The 18,592-nt window shown below is 33.2% G+C and overlaps 1 long non-coding RNA gene across 1 annotated transcript in view; it reads left to right on the top strand.

Moving 5' to 3' along the window:
• Positions 1-18,592, top strand: part of LOC136035074 (uncharacterized) — a 46,347-nt gene that overhangs the window by 15,976 nt on the left and 11,779 nt on the right. The window contains exon 2 of the long non-coding RNA XR_010619318.1: positions 784-866. This is a non-coding gene — a long non-coding RNA (uncharacterized LOC136035074). The remainder of the gene's footprint in view (positions 1-783; positions 867-18,592) is intronic.

The following is an 18,592-nucleotide window of genomic DNA, read 5'->3' as shown; positions in this document are numbered from 1 at the left end:
ATAACCAAAATATTCCAGTTGTCAATTGCAGAATATCCTGAAACTGACGTGTTTTATAAGCGTGATGCAAATGTAAATTAAACCTAACCGTTATTCTTTAATATAATTTTTGAATACCTTGAAACAAATTGCAAGTCAGTAATTAAAGTCAGCATTGAATAAAAAACTAAAATCCATTTTGAACTAAGTATGATTTAAAAAGAAATCAATTGAAATAAGGTATTCACAGTATATACCTACAATTATGTTCAAGTGCATTACATTAAACATTAGGTGTAGAAATATAAGTTTTAGCTCGTTAAATTGTAGAGAATTACTTTAATTAGCATAATTTGGGGCATAGGAACAAAAAATAGTACACATAAAATAATACTGTTTTCTAAATATAGATAAACAACCATTCCGCGGTGAAAGACAATATAAAAATGAATATTTAAACTTAAAAAAACAATCAACAAACTTTGGAAAAAAATAGATTTGAATTATTATAAAAATGAGAGATTATTCTAAATGATGAGGACATCATTATATGGCGGGAAGCAGGAAATGTGACATAAATCCCCATAATTACCCCTACGATCCATAAAGGTTTTAAAAACAGTTATTATTGCAATCCAATTTCACAATAATGACAAAACATCCTTTGTTGAAATATTCGTTACATTAGCCAAAAAGTATGACGCAAAAACTAGCTTTTAAGAACCAGCCACTTCGCAACTTAATCGACAGTTGATGGCTTTTTTGAGGAGACAACACCGTTTCAAGATAAAAATTTTTTTACAGCGTATGTGAGAGGTCGAACGACTTATAACAGCAGGATATACACGAGAGGAGAGAAGGAGAGCAGTCTTGATTTAGCACTCAAGGTGAGCAGTCGTTTTTAGCATTAAAAGAGAGCAGTCTTGATTTAACATTCAAGGCGACTAGTCTTGATTTAGCCTCCAGCATAAACTTATGGTTTTTTCAGAGCACATGGCCTGTTCAAATTAATTTGTCTGACACTTTGTATGTAAGTACCGAAATAACATTGTTTGTTAAATCATCTCTTCTCATGACTCCTGATACTAGGTGTAATTCTTGTAGCCTCTAGGAACACTCTATAGGGAATCTATTCCGTAAAGGTAACATGAAAAGGACTATCCATCTCTAATGTGATTTTCTTGTCGAGCATATTGGATGTTATCTACAGTCAATCACAACATTAATTATTTATTATCTAAACCTCCAAAATATTCTTTTTCACTAGCTAAACACCCCGTAATATTTGATGAAGTCTGAAAAAGAAGCAATCACGAGAACTTTGAATGTCCTGGCACCTGGTAACGTAAACAAGTACGATTGCCTTCAAATCTATTTAATTTTCAGTGTATTTTGAAGTGCCAGGTATTTTTGTGTGTGTTGTTTTTGTCGCAAAATAATCTGATCATTAAAGAAAATAAACTCTCCAAAATATGAATAAATACATCATATACTTCTAAATGATTACTAATAGCTATTACAAAAATGAGAGACTAGTCTAAACGATGAGGACATCACTCGACGGCGGGAACCGGGATATTCGACATAAAACCCCATAATTCCCCCCCTACATACCATAAGGGTTTTGATTGCTATTTTTGCAACCCGATTTCGAAATAATGACAAAACATACTTTCCTGAAATATTCGATACATTAGCCAACAACTTAAAAAAAAATTAGCTTTTAAGAATCAACTACTTCGTGACTTAAACAAAAGTTCATAATTTTTCTTAGGAGACAACACCTTATCAAGATGAAAAGTATTCTTGACATCATCAAATCAACATCCTTATTTTGAGACAGAGGTCAAATGTAATATGTAGAAATTGTGCTTTAGTGATATCCTTATTTAGAGGGATGTCAGACGACTCATAACAACATGATATATACGGGAGAAGAGAAGGCTCTTAGGAGATCAGTCATGATTTAGAATTAAAGGCGAGCAGTCTTAATTTAGTATTCAAAAATAGCAGTCTTGATTTAGTATTCATCACAAACACATGCTTTTATTTGAGTAAATAGCCTGTTCAACTGCATTCGCCAGAAAGTTTGTATGCAAGCACCGAAATAAAATTATTGTTTTATTATTGCCTTTGCTTATGACTCCAGATCCCAGGTGTAATTCTCGTGGCCTCAAGGAATGCTCTATAGGGAATAAATTCCTTAATGGTAGCATGAAAAGACCAACCATCTCTAATATGATTTTGTTGTTGAACATATTGGATATTATCTACAGTCAATCACTCCATTAACCATTCACTAACTAACCCCCCTGTAATAATAGTATGGTAAATAATTTCTTAAACATGGTGTCTTTGAGGTTAGACATAAGTTACTTAAGATTATAATATAGAAGATTATAAAGAGTATGAAGATTATGAAAATCAAAAAGGTGATGAGTGAGTGTCGTAATTATCAAGGTATTAATCTGGTCTGTGTAGATAGCGAATTACTTAGTAATATTATGCTTTTTAGACTGAGAGATGCTTTAGAAAAAAGTTTTAAGAAAAAAAAGGAGCGGTTTAATAAAAGGTAAAGGATGTGTCGACCAAATTTTCACTCTTAAGTTAATAATTGAGAAATGCCTTAGTTGTCACACACCTTTGGTCCTCAGTTTTATAGATTATAAGCAAACGATCGATTCTATTGTCAAGGTAGGAGATGAAGTTAGCAGCTGGCTTTATGTTAAATCAGGAGTTCCGAAGGGTTGTTTTCTATCACCCTTTATATGGACCATTTTAATGAACCTTGTCTTAAGGAGCAAAGAAAAAGCAATGAGAGACTACGGAATCAAATCGAGAAGAAGAACTCTCCTGAACTTATATTATGCTGATGATTTAAGCATTCTAGATTAAAGTTTGAACAAAATGAATGATTTTTTTTAGGTTTTGCGATTTCAGGGTGCTAGAATAGGTTTGAATTTATTTTTAAAAGACTATGGTTAGGAATAAGTGAAGATGAGAAGGTGACGTTGTTTAGCGAAAATATTGATAAGTTGGGGAGCTTCACTTACCTTGGTAGTATTATTAGTAAAGACGGTGGGATCAGTTAACATGTTAAAAGTAGAACTGCCAAGGCCCAGGATTTTTTTTCACAGTTAAAAAAAAGTTTGGAAGAATAGGAAGATAATTCTTCAAACCAAGATTAGAATTTTGGAAGGTAGAATGATGAAAGTGGTCCAATTTGGCCAATCCTTTTGGAAAAATACGTTGACATGCCCTTAAACCCCATCTTGAACATAATTAATATATTGAATAATCAATAAAGTAAGCAATAATGCTTACTCTATTGATTATTCAGCACCAGTATAATCGTCTAATTTTCAGCCTATGGTGCTATGGTGCTCACTGGTGGTGAGAACCAAAGCATCCTAGGTAGAACTCGAAAACACGAGAACAAAACAAATTCACACAAGCTTTTTTAGGTGCGAGCCTTCTCTGGCTCTCATGTAAAACCTTAATGCCACCATATCAGGAGGTATTGTGCCTGAAACACAAAAAATATAGTTTTTCTACACTTTTGTATCAGATTAGCAATTCCTGCCTACTCTATTGATTATTCAGCACCAGTATAATCGTCTAATTTTCAGCCTATCCTAACTGAAAAAAATTATCAGTGTTTTCTATCTAAATTTCTAACTAAAAAGTAACAATTTTCAAAACGCGTTTTTAATTCTTGATTTTCTTTCGTTTGGGTTAGTCAGATAGTTTAAGCACTCGTTGAAGTATATAAAATAAAGTTCATATGGCCAGAACTTAAGAAACTACTTTACATTCAAATATCCACTATAAACTAAAGTCACCAATAAGGTACTTATCCCTATATTTACTTTCGGGCTTCTGAGTCTTTCTAAAATGTAACTAAAGCTGGTATATCTGTGTTAGGTGTGGTACGCATGTCTTGTCTTTTTTTGAATACGCAAGTCTTGTTTGAGGTTCTTGATTACAAAATCCTTGATATCTCAGTTGTGACATTACAACTGTGTAGAAACATACTGCAAAAGTCATGGTCTTTGCAAATTACGTGTCTTATGAATCTGTCCTCAAGTCACTAAAAATGCTCTCCCTTCTCTCTGTGAGCCGAGATGTGAACTTGTCTTCAATTTTTGACACTCACTACTTGCAGAAGTAAAATCGAGTCGTTGTTCCATTTGTTTCTTTTTTTTGTCAGTACATTTAATCGTTGACAGTTCGTTCACCTTGTAATTTATTAATGTTGCAGAAAAAATGTATAAATTAGTTGAGGCCTGGGCCAAATATATGTTTCTATTAAATGAACTTTGAATTTGTGAAGTGTAACGTATAAAGTAAATGAAAGACCTAAGCATTAATGCCCCTCCTATTCCCCAGGGGCTCCCTGGAAAAACAAGAGCCATAGAGAAATATTTGTTTTAGGGCTATACCAGCAACAGTTCATGCTTTTTGTCTAGCTAGTAAAATGTATTGAATTTTGTTCTAATTCTTTAAGAATGACCCCCTGAATCAAAAAGGCGGTTTAACTAGGAAAAATAGCTCTTTTGAAAGTACAAAAAAATCTTTAGGGTAAAGAGCGAGGTATTGACGAGGGGACAAACCCTCTCATATATGATACAATTTTTGTTGGTTTTAAATTCTAATATTGGTCTTCACTTTAGTCAAAATTTTAATTATTTATTTAATTTCTGATCGTTTTTGAAATAATGCGGGGAAATCTAGCTCCCCCTTAATGGACGATTCCCTTACCCCCCTGAGAAATTCCTCCATGGAAAGATCCTACCTTATAACCCCCTCCTCCCCCACACCAGGAAAATCCCCCTGAAAACTCTTATCCTTCCCGAATAACTAATACTATATGTCAGCAATGAACAAGGCATATAACTTGCAGTCTTTCCCCTGGGAGCTCTGGGGGATTAAATCATACTCAAAGACAGTGGGACTTTCATGCTCGGATGACTTTGGAAAAAAATGACCGTGGGAGGGATCCTAATTGTCCTCCAATTTTTGGCATCTTAAAAAGAGCACTAGAGCTTTCAGTTATCGTTCAAATAAGCCCTCTCAAGATATTCTAGATCACTGGGTCGATACGATCAGCCCTATGAAAAAAACAAACATACACGCATCCGTTATCTATCTTTTGCTAAAAAATACAAAATTCTACATTTTTGTAGATTGGAGCTTAAAACACTTACTGTAGGATTGTCTGATACACTGGATCTGATGGTGTGATTTTCATTAAGATTCTATCACTCTTATGGGCTGTTTCCACCTTTTTGAAAATGAGGCAAATTTTCTCAGGCTCGTAACTTTTGATGGGTAAGACTAAACTTGATGAAACTTACATATTTTAAATCAGCGTATAAAACCAATTCTAGTGATATCAAAACCTTTTTGTTTAGTGTCGGTTATCAGTTGCGTCATTGTGGGGGGGGGGAGTAATATAGTAATTTATGTTCGTTTTGGGTTTGATTTATTTATTGATGCTGATTTGTGATAGTTTAACGCTTGGATAAATTATTTGATTCTAGATTTCCTCAATTTTGGTTTAATGTAGCTCTTTACTTTTCTTTGAAAACTTATTTTTTTGGAAAAGTTTTTTAATTAATTTCTATTCATTCTGTATTGTCACAGTCTTCTTCAAGGAACAAGAAAATAATGGTTTAAATCTTGTCAGTTTTTCTTCAAGAATTTATAGTCTGGGCTGCTATTTGTATGCTGAAGAAACTATTTCGCCAATTTTTGACAACATGTACCCTTTTGAAAATCTTGACACAAATAGTTGCGTTTAATCCTGTTTATACCTCCTCTAGTTGACCTAAGAAATAAGACTTAATATAATTCGGAAACTATTCTATATATGCTTTTTTGCAGCTTGGATACATTTCCACTATTTTGATTTAATTGAATTTTAAGAGCAGAAGTGGTAATAAAAGCATAAAAGATTGAATAAAACCCTTTAACTTAATACCCTCAATTGTTCTTGCGATATTGCAGAGTTGTCTTATTAGCATCTAGCATGCACACAGTGCGTTTTCATTTAATTTTAAAGCAAAATATAATTGTTAATCATAATGAGCAAATTGTATAACTGTGGGAGGGTGACCTACCTAATAACCATTGAGATATAATTGCTATTCAGCTATGCTGAATAAAAAGGTGGTCCTTATGTTTTTATTGGAAGTTTTTGGAAATTATGAGCTAAAGATGAGGTCCCAGTGCCCTCCAACAACTTTTAAATCCTAAAAAGGGCACTAGAATTTTTAATTTTCAATCAAGTTAGCTACTTTAAAATATCAATGATATTTTGACCAGCTCTGATAGAGCAACACTGCCTATGATATTGAGTTAATGTCTTTTAATACCTGCATGCATATAGTTGTTTTTGTTTAATTGAAACTCCTCCTAAATGTTTCCTAAAAGTTTCATCCTAATGCCCTCAGTTTCATTATTTACAGTAACCGTAGAAGTAGTGTTAAAAAGTATATACATAGTATTTTCTAGCTAGTTCAAAATCCCCATAACTTACCCTAAATGGTCTAACTTAATAATGTAAGCCGTTATTTTTCATATTGCTTTTTCACCCTTTTTATAATCTACATGATTATTGTTCGTCATGATTTAGTTTAATATCCACCTAAACAATCATTGAGAGTTTCAACTTAATATCCTTAGATCGTGTAGTAGTAATAGTTGTAGTAATAGCAGTATAACTAATAGGTTATATATATTTTTAGAATTATTTGATACAGTTATTTATATTAATTTATGTTCGTTTCGGGTTTGATTTATTTATTGATGCTGATTTGTGATAGTTTAACGCTTGGATAAATTATTTGATTCTATTTTTGATCAATTTTGGTTTAATGGAGTTTTTTTACTTTTCTTTGAAAAACTTATTTTGTGGAAAAAAATGTTTTAATTAATTTTTGTTCATTTGTCTTGTCATAATCTTTTTCAGGGAACAAGAAAATAATAGTTTAAATCTTCTCGGTTTGTTTGTTTAAGAATTTATAGTTTGGGCTGCTGTTTGTATATTGGAGACAACGAGGTTTGATTTGAATAGAATGGGATTTTTATGCTGATTTCAAATATGTAAGTTTCATCAAGTTTGGTCTTACCCATCAAAAGTTATGAGCCCGAGAAAATGTTCCTTATTTTTAAAAAAGAGGAAAAAACCCCACTTGACATGGAATCTTAATGAAAATCATACCATGAGATTCAGCGTATCAGACAACACTACTGTAGATGTTTCAAGCTCCCATCTGCAAAATTTTACAATTTTGTATTTTTTGGTAGAAGAAAGATAACGGATACTTGTTTTTTTTTCCAGAGCTGATCGTATCGACCCAGTGGGCATAGAAAATTTTGAGAAGGCTCATTTGAACGAAAATTAAAAGTTCTAGTGCCTTCTGGAAGTGACCATAAAATTAGTGGGCAACTAGGCCCCTCCCAAGGTCTTTTTTGTCAAAAAGTCACCCGATCAGAAGTTTGAGATAGCCATTTTGTTCAGCATAGTCTAAAAACATAATGAATATGTCTTTGAAGATGATTTAATCCCCCACAGTCCCCAGGGAAAGAGATTCAAATTATAAGCTGCGCCCATTGCTTACATATGGTATTGGCTATTGGGAAGTATACAGAACCTTCACGGGGGATTTTCTTGTGTGAGTTGGGATGGGGTTACATAGGAAAATCTTCCCAGGCAAGAATTTATCATGAAGAAGGGAATCATCCATGAAGGGGGTGCCAAATTTCCCAGCATTATTTGAAAAACGATCAGAAATTTAATAAAAAACAAATTGTTTCAACCAAAACTAGGGAGCAACAATAAAACTTAAAACGAAACATAAAATATTTCGTATATAAAGGAGTTTGCCACCTCGTCAATACGTCTGTCTATACACTAGTGTTTTTTTTTAGTGCTTTCAAAAGAGCTATTTATTCTAAATAAATGGGCTTTATGATTAAGGGAGTAATTCTAAAGAACTGGAACGAAATTCGATTTTTAGCATTAAGAGTGAGCCATTAACGAGGGGACGAATCCCCTCAAATACGTAATAATTTTTATCGTTTTAAGTTTTAATGTTGCTCCTTACTTTCAGTTGAGAAAAATCGTTTTTTTATTTGATCTCTATTTTAAAAGACTTACATGTTATACATTTTTACCATTTAGACAAGAAGCATGAAGTGTTGCTGGTATAGGCTGAAAACAAACATCTCTCTAAGGCTCTTTTTTTGCAGGGAGTCCCTGGGGAATAGGAGGGGTGTTGAGGCTTAGATTTTTCATTTACTTTATAAATGGCTCTTTAGAAGATTTAAGGTCCATTTAATAAAAACACATATCACATTTTTGGCTCAAGCCGCAACTAATTTATGAATTTTTTCTGAAGCATTAATAAACTACAAGGTGAGCGATTAAATTCACTGACAAAAAAGAAACAAAAAGAACAATGGCTTGATTAGATTCCTGCTTTTGGTAGACACATCCTTAGTACAAGTAGATGGCAGCAATGAATAATGCTTCAGACTCAGAAAAAGTGAGTTTCAAAAATTGAAGATAAGTTCACATCTTGGCTCACAGAGGGACAGTATGTTTAGCGACTTGAGGGCAGATTCATAAGACATATTTTGCAATGACCCTGACTTTTACAGCGTGCTGATTTTTGTTCATGAAACAGGTTGTACGCTGATTTTTCTCTTCTTGAAACTTGTACATTAGTTTTCTCTCCTCGAAAAACTGATTTTGTTCATGAAACTTGTCGCTTGTATATTGTCGTTCATGGAACCTGTTACGTGCTGATTTTTTTTTTTTTAACTTCTATTATGTTGATTGTGTTTCTTTGCAAAACTTGTACATTTATTTTTCTCTTCGTGAGTTTGATTTTGTTTATGGAATTGGTTGTATGCTGATTTTTGTACCTGGAACTTGTTGCCTGCTGATTTTTGTACTTGAAACTAGTTGCTTGTTGATTTTTCTCTTCGTGCAAACTATACACTCCTTTTTTTCCTTGTAAAACTAAATTTGTTCATGGAACTGTATATTTACTCATTTTTTTCATGAACACTGTTAAATACTGATTTTTTTCGTGAAACTTATTAAATATGGATTTTCCTTTACGTGAAACTTGCACATTTTTTTCTCCTCGTGAACCTGATTTGGTTCCTGGAGACCCTTGCGTGCTGATTTTCTTTCGGAGCTTGTTGCATCCTGATTTATGTACGTGAAACTTGTTGTTTGTTGATTTTTCTCTTAGTGAAACTTGTAAACTGATTTTTTCTGCTCGTGAAACTGATTTTGTTTATGGAACTCTATATTTACTCATTTTTTTTCATGGAGCCTATTGCCTTCTCATTTTTGTTCGTGAAACTTGTTATATATATTTTTTTTTATTATGTGCAACTTGTACAATGTGTTCTCTTCATGAGCCTGATTCGGTTCCTGGAACTTGTCGCGTGTTTATTTTCTTTTGGAGCATGTTGCGTGCAACTTTTTGTTCGTTAAACTTCTTGCATTTCGATTTTTTTTCTATATGAAACTTACAAATTAATTTTTCTCCTCATGAGACTGATTTTGTTCATGGAAGTTATTACATGCTGATGCAATTTCTACCTTATTGATTTTTCTCTTCGCGAAAATTTTACTTTGATTTTTTCCTCGTGAAACTGATTTTGTTCCTGGAGCTTATTTCGTTCTAAGTATTTGTTCGTGGAATTACCTGTATGCTGGTCTTTTGTTCGTGAAATTGTTGCATGTTGATTATTCTCTTCGTAACATTTGTGCATTAATTTTTCTCGTCGTGAATCTGATGAAGCTTGGATAAGCTTCAACCGAATCATATTCTCATATGAAGCATTAGAAAAATGTCTTTATTTCTGTTCCTTTTGTAGGCCTATCCACACCTTTAGAAACGAATGTGATGCCGTAAGGAATTACAGCCTCTCAGACTGGGTTCAATATGAGCACAATTTTTCGATGCTTCTAAATCTACTGTTCATCTCGGAATTTTCACAAAATAGCCGCTTTACCTTCCTTTGGCTAGAATAATTGTTTTGCATCACGAAATGATTGAAAATGCCGCTTTGCTGTTGGACAGTCTTTCAGGAAAAAGTAGATGTCTATGTTAAACGTTATTTTGTAGGACTACCTGTACCTCTGGAAACCAAAGTACAGAAGTACGGCATTACTGCCTCTGAAAGAGGAGGTTCAACATCCATACAGTTTTTTTTGAATATCCTAAATCAGTTGAATATCTTAAAATTTTCACAAAATAGCTTTTTGACCTTGTTTTGGCTAGAATTGTTGTTTTGGACCACGAAAGGACTGAAAATGTTTATGTTCACCGTTATTTTGTAGGACTACCCGCAACTTTAGAAACGAATGCGCTACCAAACCTCATTACTGCTTCTGAAATTGGGGTTCAAGATTAGCGTAATTTTCCGATAATTCTAAATCAATTGATTGTTTCAGAATTTTCACATGATAGCTCTTTAGAATTCATTTGGCTAGAATCGTTGTTTTGCACCACAAAATGCTTGAAAAAACTTAATTGCTGTGGGACAGTCCTTCTGACTAAAGTAAATGTCTTTGTGCACCGTTTATTTTGAAGGACTGCTTGCACCCTTAGACACAAAACCAAAACTGTCCGGCAATTTATGGCTGATCATCTATTTTTATACTCTTTTTATATTTCTATTTCTTGTGTAGCTCCCCTCGTTTTAATCTATGGCTGGTCATTAATGATAGCTAGTTCATTATAAAATTTCGATCGAATTTTATATTGGAAGAATAAACACTCACATGGAACTCTTTGTATAACTGTTTTTCTCTTTTGGAAACTTGTTCATTGATTAATATCTTTGTAAAAATGGTATCAGTCATGACACCTGTTAAATGCTATTTTTTTTTCATGAAACTTGCACGTTGATTTTTCTCCTTGTGAAACTGATTTTGTTCATGGAATTTATTGCATGCTGATTTTTGCTCGTTAAACTTCTAGCATATTGATTTTTCTCTTCTTGAAACTTTCAAATTAATTTTTCTCCCCATGAAACTGATTTCGTTCCTGGAACTTGATACGTTCTGCTCGTGGAATTTGCTGCATGTTGAATTTTTCTTCGTAAAACATTTTGTATGTTGATTTTTCTCTTCGTGAAAGTTTTACATCGATTTTTCTCCTCGTGAATCAGATTTTGTTCATGAAACGTGTTGCGTCTGGAATTTTTGTTCGTAAAACTTGTTGCGTGCAGTTTTTTGCTCCTGAAACTTTTTGCAGGCTGATTTTTCTCTTTGTAAAACTTGCACATTAATTTTACTCCTCTATAATCTGACTCTTTGTTCATGGACCGTGTTGCATGCTAATTGGTGGTCGTGGAACTTATTGCGTCCTTATTTTTGTTCGTTAAACTTGTTAAATATTGATTTTCTCTTCGTCAAACTTGCACATTCCATTTTTTCTTCGTGTAACTGATTCGAGGGGAACTAAACCAACCGTGTCAAAACCGACAATTAAACTACCTATGGTAGGTTAGGTTAGCCTAGATGACACGTCATCTAGCGTAACTTATGCTAAACTAACCTGACAACTTTCATTAAAAGAAAAATCAACATTTAATAAGTTTCACGAACAAAAAATCAGCATGCAGCAAGTCCTAGAGCAACAAATCAGCACGCAACAAGTACCAGAAAGAAAAAATTAGTTTCACGAGGAAAAAAATCAATATACGAGTTTCATGAAGAGAAAAATCAATAAGCAATAAGTTTCACGTAAAAAAATCAGCAAGCAACAAGTTCTACGAGCAACAATCAGCACGCAATAAGTTTTATGAAGAAAACTAGTTTTACAATGAGAAAAATCAATGTTCAAGTTTCATGAAGAGAAAAATCAGCATGCTACAGGTTTCACGAAGAAAATCAGCATGGAACAGGTTCCATGAACAAAATCTGTTTTCCAAAGGGAAAATCAACATGTAGCAAGTATCAACAACAAAATCAACATGCCACAAATTCGGTGAACAAAAATCACACTGAGCTTGTGAACAAGTTACATGAGCAAAATCAGTTTCACGAAGAGAAAAATTAATGTACAAGCTTCACAATGGAAAAAATCCTTATGCATTAAGTATCACGAACAAAAATCAATGCACAACAAGTTTCACAAACAAAAATTAGCACCCACCAAGTTCTATGAACAAAATTAGTTTCAGGAGGAGAAAAACCAATGTACAGTTCTTATAATGAGAAAAATCGATATCCAGGAAGTCTTATGAACAAAAATCAGCACGCAAAAAGTTTCTTCAACAAAAAGAAATCTACATGCAACACGTTCCATGAAAAAAATCAGTTTCACGAATAGAAAAATCAATTTAGGAGTTTCACGAAGAGAAAAATCAGCATGCAACAATTTTACGAACAAAAATCAGCGAACAACAAGTTCCATGAGCAAAATCAGTTTCACGAGGAGAAAAATCAATGTACAAGTTTCACTAAGAGAAAAAGCAGCATGCAACATGTTTAACGAGCCAAAATCAGCATGCAACAAGTTCCATTAACAAAACCAGTTTCTCGATACGAAACATCATTGTCCTGTTTGAACAAGCCAAAAATCAGCATGCAACATGATTTACAAATAAAAATCAGCACACAAAAAGTTCTATGAACAAGATCAGTTTCAAGATGAGAAACATCAATATGCAAGTATCACGAAGAAAAAAAATCAGCAGACAAGAAGTTCGATGAGAGTGTTTATCATTCCAATGTAAAATAATACTGATCAAAAACGTATAGTAAACTAGCTATTTTCAATGACCAAAAATAGATTACCATGGAGGCAGCTGCATCAAGTTTCATCAACAAAATCAGCACAAAACAAGTTCTACGAACAAATTCAGTAACATGAGGAGAAATATCAATATACAAATTCACGAAAAAGAAAATTAGCATGCAACAGGTTTCAAGAACAAAAATCAGCGCGTAATAAGTTCCATGAACAAATTGATTTTAACGATGAGAAAAATCATGTACAAGTTTTACGAAGAGAAAAATCATTATGCAAGAAGTTCTATGTGACTGTTTATCCTTCCAATGTAAAATGACACTCATCTAAAATGTATGATAAACTAGGCATTATCAATGACTAGCCATAGATTCACCATGAAGGCAGCTGCATAAAAAAATAGATCTATAAAAATAGCATGAGAATGGATGAAAAAATAATTGAAGAAAAACGGGTTTATTTTATAAAGCAGTGAACAAAATAAAATATAAACTACACTTTAGCTAACAAAAATAAAAATTCTCCGATTATTTCGGCCCCACGTCCGGGAGCCTTTCTCAGCGAAAAAAAGGAGAAAGTTACACAGCAACAATTTAAGACTTTTTTAAGACATAATAAAAATGCCACGACAACTAAAATACCACAAAAAAAATATAAACAATAAAATAGATAAGAAACAAAACTCACATTATAAAACAAACACTCCCGCACTGACTGTAACTTTAGAAAAACTAAAGTAATTGTATATATTGACACTTTCCTCTGCCACAATCGGTGTATAAATGGGAATATTATAAAACAAACACTCCCGCACTGACTGTAACTTTAGAAAAACTAAAGTAATTGTATATATTTACACTTACTTTATAAAAAGTAAGTTACTTTATACACGTACTCTGTTCACTGCCTTATAAAAATTAAACCCGTTTCTCTTCAATGATTTTTTCGTAAATAGAAAAACAGTGGGGTCTAAGAAATTATTTATAAGAATGGATGACCTAAAAATTTCTAAAGGCGCAGGTAGTCCTACAAAATAAACAGTTCACTTAGACATTTATTTTAGCCAGAAGGATTGTCTCACAACAAAGCTGTGTTTTTGAGTATATTATGGTACCAATCAACGATTCTAGCCAAACTAATGCTAAAAGGCTATTTTGTGTAAAATCCGAGATGGAAAATTGATTTATAATTTTTGAAAAATTATGCTCATATTGAACCCAGTTTCTGAGGCAGTAATGTGGTTCAGCATTTGTTTCTAAATTTGCAGGTAATATAAAGTTGCGGCTATCATACACATTTATTTTAGCCAGAAGGAAGTCCCACGGCAAAGCAGTGATTTCTGTCATTTCGTGCAAAACAACAATTCTAGCCAAAGGATGGCCAAAAAACTATTGTGTGTAAATAATGGAATAGTTTATTTTTATTAGAATTATCGAAAAGTATACGCATATCGAGCCTCCTGTTTCAGAGGCAGTTATGGCGTATGGTGGCGCATTTGTTTCTAAGGGTGCCGGTTATCCAACAAAATAACAGTTAGAATTGACATTTATTTTAGCTGGAAAGACTGTTCCACAGCAAAGTGGCTTTTTCAGTCATTCCATGGTGCAAATCAACAATTCTAGCCAAAAGAAGGTGCAATGTTATCTTCCTGTATTCCATACTTGATTTCAACATCTTTTGAATGAATTATATAAGAACAGAAACTTTTCTCATTATAGGCTAAATAACAACATCAAAACCTGCAATGGGTTGATGTTTTTTTTTATACTAAATAGGATCAACTCCTAGGCTCCCATTGTAGCGATGAGGCTCAAGCGCTTAGGACACCTCAAAAAAAATTTCAACATGGGCAAAAACATTAATTTTGCTTGTTTTCAGGTATCAAGAGGTTTTTGACATGAAGGGTGGGGGGATTCTTCTCCCATAGTCCCTGTAAGGAGATTCTACTCAAATAACAGGAATTGCATTTTCATAACTAAAACCAGAGAGAAACAAAAAACAAGTGGTAATTGAAAATTTATAAGACTTAAAATCAGAAGAAGGAAAACATGGAAGCTTGGCAAAGCCTTCCCAAAGTATGTATTTGGCCCTAGATTCATTGCTGAAAAATTCATTTTCCTAATCTATCCTCTTTCCAAGATAGTAAAAAGTAGCTAAACTAGAATTTTACCTCAAATTTGTCAGTTTTGTACATAGCCAAGTTGAAATAGGCCTATTCAAGCTAATATAGCATACCTAAACTAAAACAAACTCAAAGGTAAGATAATGTATTTTGTGTATGGTATATTTGGGATTTCACAATGACTTCACTACTAAAGTGGTCTGTACAGAAATATATATTTAGCTTTTACCCTATACACTTGTGGCTGGGCTTTTAGAGGCACATTACTGACCCCCCCCCTCCCTCGGACCTCGGAAAAGACAAAAGATTACATTTACTTTATATTGAGATTTTTTTACATTGACGTCATTTTACAATGATGGCGGGATGTACCTCGGTGTCGTTTATTACGCCACATTAAGGAACCCCATATTCTCTCATTATATATCTCTCGATGTGGAACATTAAAAGTGAATCTGAATCAAGGGCTAAAGACCATGTTGAAACCTTACTTTCCCACCTTGGATATAATATCCGATTTGAGCTAATCTAGCTTCAGGATCATAAGGACAAATTCTGTATGCTTAAGAGAAACAAGAAATTACGTGAGCATCCGTTCGGAAGAGGAGCCGGACGTGAATCGCCTTATATCTATGTGACAGATTATGTGACAAAAAGGAGTTCGTGACATTCGTAATTCCCTTAGATTTAAACAAAAAGAATTTAGAGCAAAGGGAATTAGTGCTTGGATCCCCCCCAGTGGTCCCACCCGTATTATGCTTAATTGATAATGAAGAAAAAGTAAAGCTTAAGTGGTATAAAGTGCTATAAATGAGATACAAGTGTGAGAAATAAATATAGAGATAGATTAGATAGAAATAGTCGCTTAGTATTTTTTCTTAGTGGATTTATAGTTTATGATGAGTATTTGTGATTTATTGATTGGATTTATGACTAGTTGGCTTATGATCTAGCTCATGTATCCATGTTAAATTGTGCTCGCCTTCATTTGATAATACGGATAATGGATGAAACAAATAGGAAGGCAAAAGGAGAATATCTTCTTTTTTTCCTTTTCTTTTTTGTTGCTGTTGTTATTCTTATTTCTATTTTATTTTTCATTGTTCTTATTTTCGAAATATTCGTCTTTTTTCACTTCTTCTTTACTTTTCTTTCCTCTTTTTGTATTTACATTGGCTCACTGACATGGGATACGGAGTTATTATTGAATTTGGATTATGGATGATTTGAATATTTTTCAAGTCCCTCTTGGCAGATTGGAGGAACAGGAAAAATATCCTTTTGATATAAATAAATATTTTCATAAATTTTCGTCACACGATCAAGATTTATCAGTTTCTTATATTGCACCTAAAAATAAATATCTATGTATTCATGATCTTCCACCTTTAAAAAATCATATAAAACGAATGTCATTTGGAAAATGTAGAGGACTAAATAGCAGCCTAAATTTTTGCATGATTTTTTTTTTCAATCTTCAACATATGTCTTCAACAGAATTTGTGAAACATTCCTTGATGAAAATAATACATTTCAATAATATGAAAATTATAAATTTTTTTGTGTTAGTCGCAAAACCTTTTATGTAGCTGCTTTACATAATTTCTTATCAAATGCTATGGATGGTAGTTATTTGGCGGCAACTATATTTTTTTACATTAAAAAAGCTTTTGATACAATAGAACCTTCAATTTTTTTTGATAAGTTGGAAAATATAGGAATTTGTGGAATAGATCTTGAGTTTGTGAGATCTTATTGATTAGATAGAAGTTTTACAATCCAAGTTGGTGAGGAGTCATCTCATATATTTCCTTTAGAAAAGATAGGGGTTACACAAGGTTCTGTATCGACGCTGTTACTATATATATATATATATATATATATATATATATATATTATATATATATATATATATATATATATATATATATATATATATATATATATATATATATAACTGACCTTCCCAAATGCATACCTTCGGACGAAGAATAACCAATATTGCTTGCAGATGACGCAGCAATTAGTTTGAAGGCTGGCATCGAGGAGGACCTTCTGGTCCTCCTCGGCCAGAAGGCTGGCAACGACTGGCCTTTAAACTGTTGCTTTTAATGTAAATTCTAGGTTTCATGCTAATCGACTAATACCTAACTTAGAGAAGTGGAAATTTGTGGTTTTTGGAAGAAGTTTGAGAGCAGTGAAGCGTGTGTCATTTAAAACTATTAGTATTGGAACTTCCTTCATAAAAAGAGTGGATGTATTTATATATTTAGGTATCTACATTGACTCAACTCTGTCTTTTAGGGCGCATATTAATAAACTCGGGGCAATAGTGTCAAGGAATCTTGGTTGTTTGCATAGAGTAAAGTTTCTGTTTCCTTACCAAATAATGAGAAAACTATGTTTTTCATTTGTGGAATGCTATTTTCAATATTGCCCGACGGTTTGGAAGTTGACATTCCATTCGCATTTACGAAGACCCCAAATTGTCCAAAAAAAGGAAATAAGAATCCTGGACTTTTTTCTAACACACCCTAGGAAGACAAAAGAATTATCTGAAACTAAAACATATTTTTTATTTCTTGATATTCTTCATTTACAACAAATTTTTCGCCTCAATATGGGTATATGTTTTGTAGAAATCCAACGTAGGGATAGTTTTTTCAATAACATGATACTCTTGGTTGAAAATAAACATAGCCATTTATCAAGAGCAAGGAAAAAGTTTCTTTTTCTTTTTCTTATGAGAGATCAAGACTAAGTTTAAGATATCAACTTCCCGATATTGCCAATAAATATAAACTATTTGCTTTAATAAGTGAGTCACCATCACTCTATACATATATAAGGAAATTGAAAGAGATAGTTCTTTCTGCCTATAGTAGTGGGTATTGAATGTAAAGTGATTTATTTATAGATTAGTTTATAAGTTCCATCCGTTTTTCCATGAGTCGATTTTTTCCGCTTCTTCTCTTTCTCTCTCTCTTTCTCTATGTACTCCATGTGAGTTATTGAGGTGTAATTCCTTCTTTTTTTTCTCTCTCTATTGTTAAAGGAGATAAAACCAGTTGCGTCCCTGTCTCCTTGGTATAAGATTTATGTATATTGTTTCTTGTTTAATAAAGTCAAGTCTAATTCTCTACTTTTTATGTAGGCACCGGTTTCTGGGTCGACAAAATTATTTTTGTTGTTCACTTTGAAGCCTGCTTGATACAGCTCAGTTGTGTTTTAGCCTTTCCAACAAAGTTTAGATACCAATACAGTTATGAAAAGTGCTATCTTGCCCATGAGAGCTTATGGCACAGAGCTTTGAACTTGTCAACTCCTCCAAGCCCATGCTCCGACGCGTAGATCTTACTACAACACCATAGGCGGGAACGCAATTTTGTTTTGTTGCATACACAGCTTAGATACCAATATTGGTATCTAAGCTGTGCTGTCACTTTCCTGTCTTTAGCCGCTAAGATCGCTACCGTGCACTGTGTCCCAAAAATAAATCGAGTTTTCATAACATCAAAACTTACAAATGACTAAGAAATTAAGATTATACAGCTGCTCTTAATTAGGCTAATTGATGCACTATTATCAAATCTAACCTTTTTGGCTTTCTATTATTATTATTATTATTATTTAGGTGATGTTGGCTTCGCAAATGATGAATGGAATGCGATGTTCATAATCATGGTAAAAAACGTTCTGCCCT

The sequence above is a fragment of the Artemia franciscana genome, chromosome 13 (assembly GCF_032884065.1).
Source record: "Artemia franciscana chromosome 13, ASM3288406v1, whole genome shotgun sequence".
Classification (NCBI taxonomy): Eukaryota; Metazoa; Arthropoda; class Branchiopoda; order Anostraca; family Artemiidae; genus Artemia; species Artemia franciscana.
The sequence above is the reverse complement of the archived record's forward strand: the minus strand, read 5'-3'. Positions and strand labels throughout refer to the sequence as shown.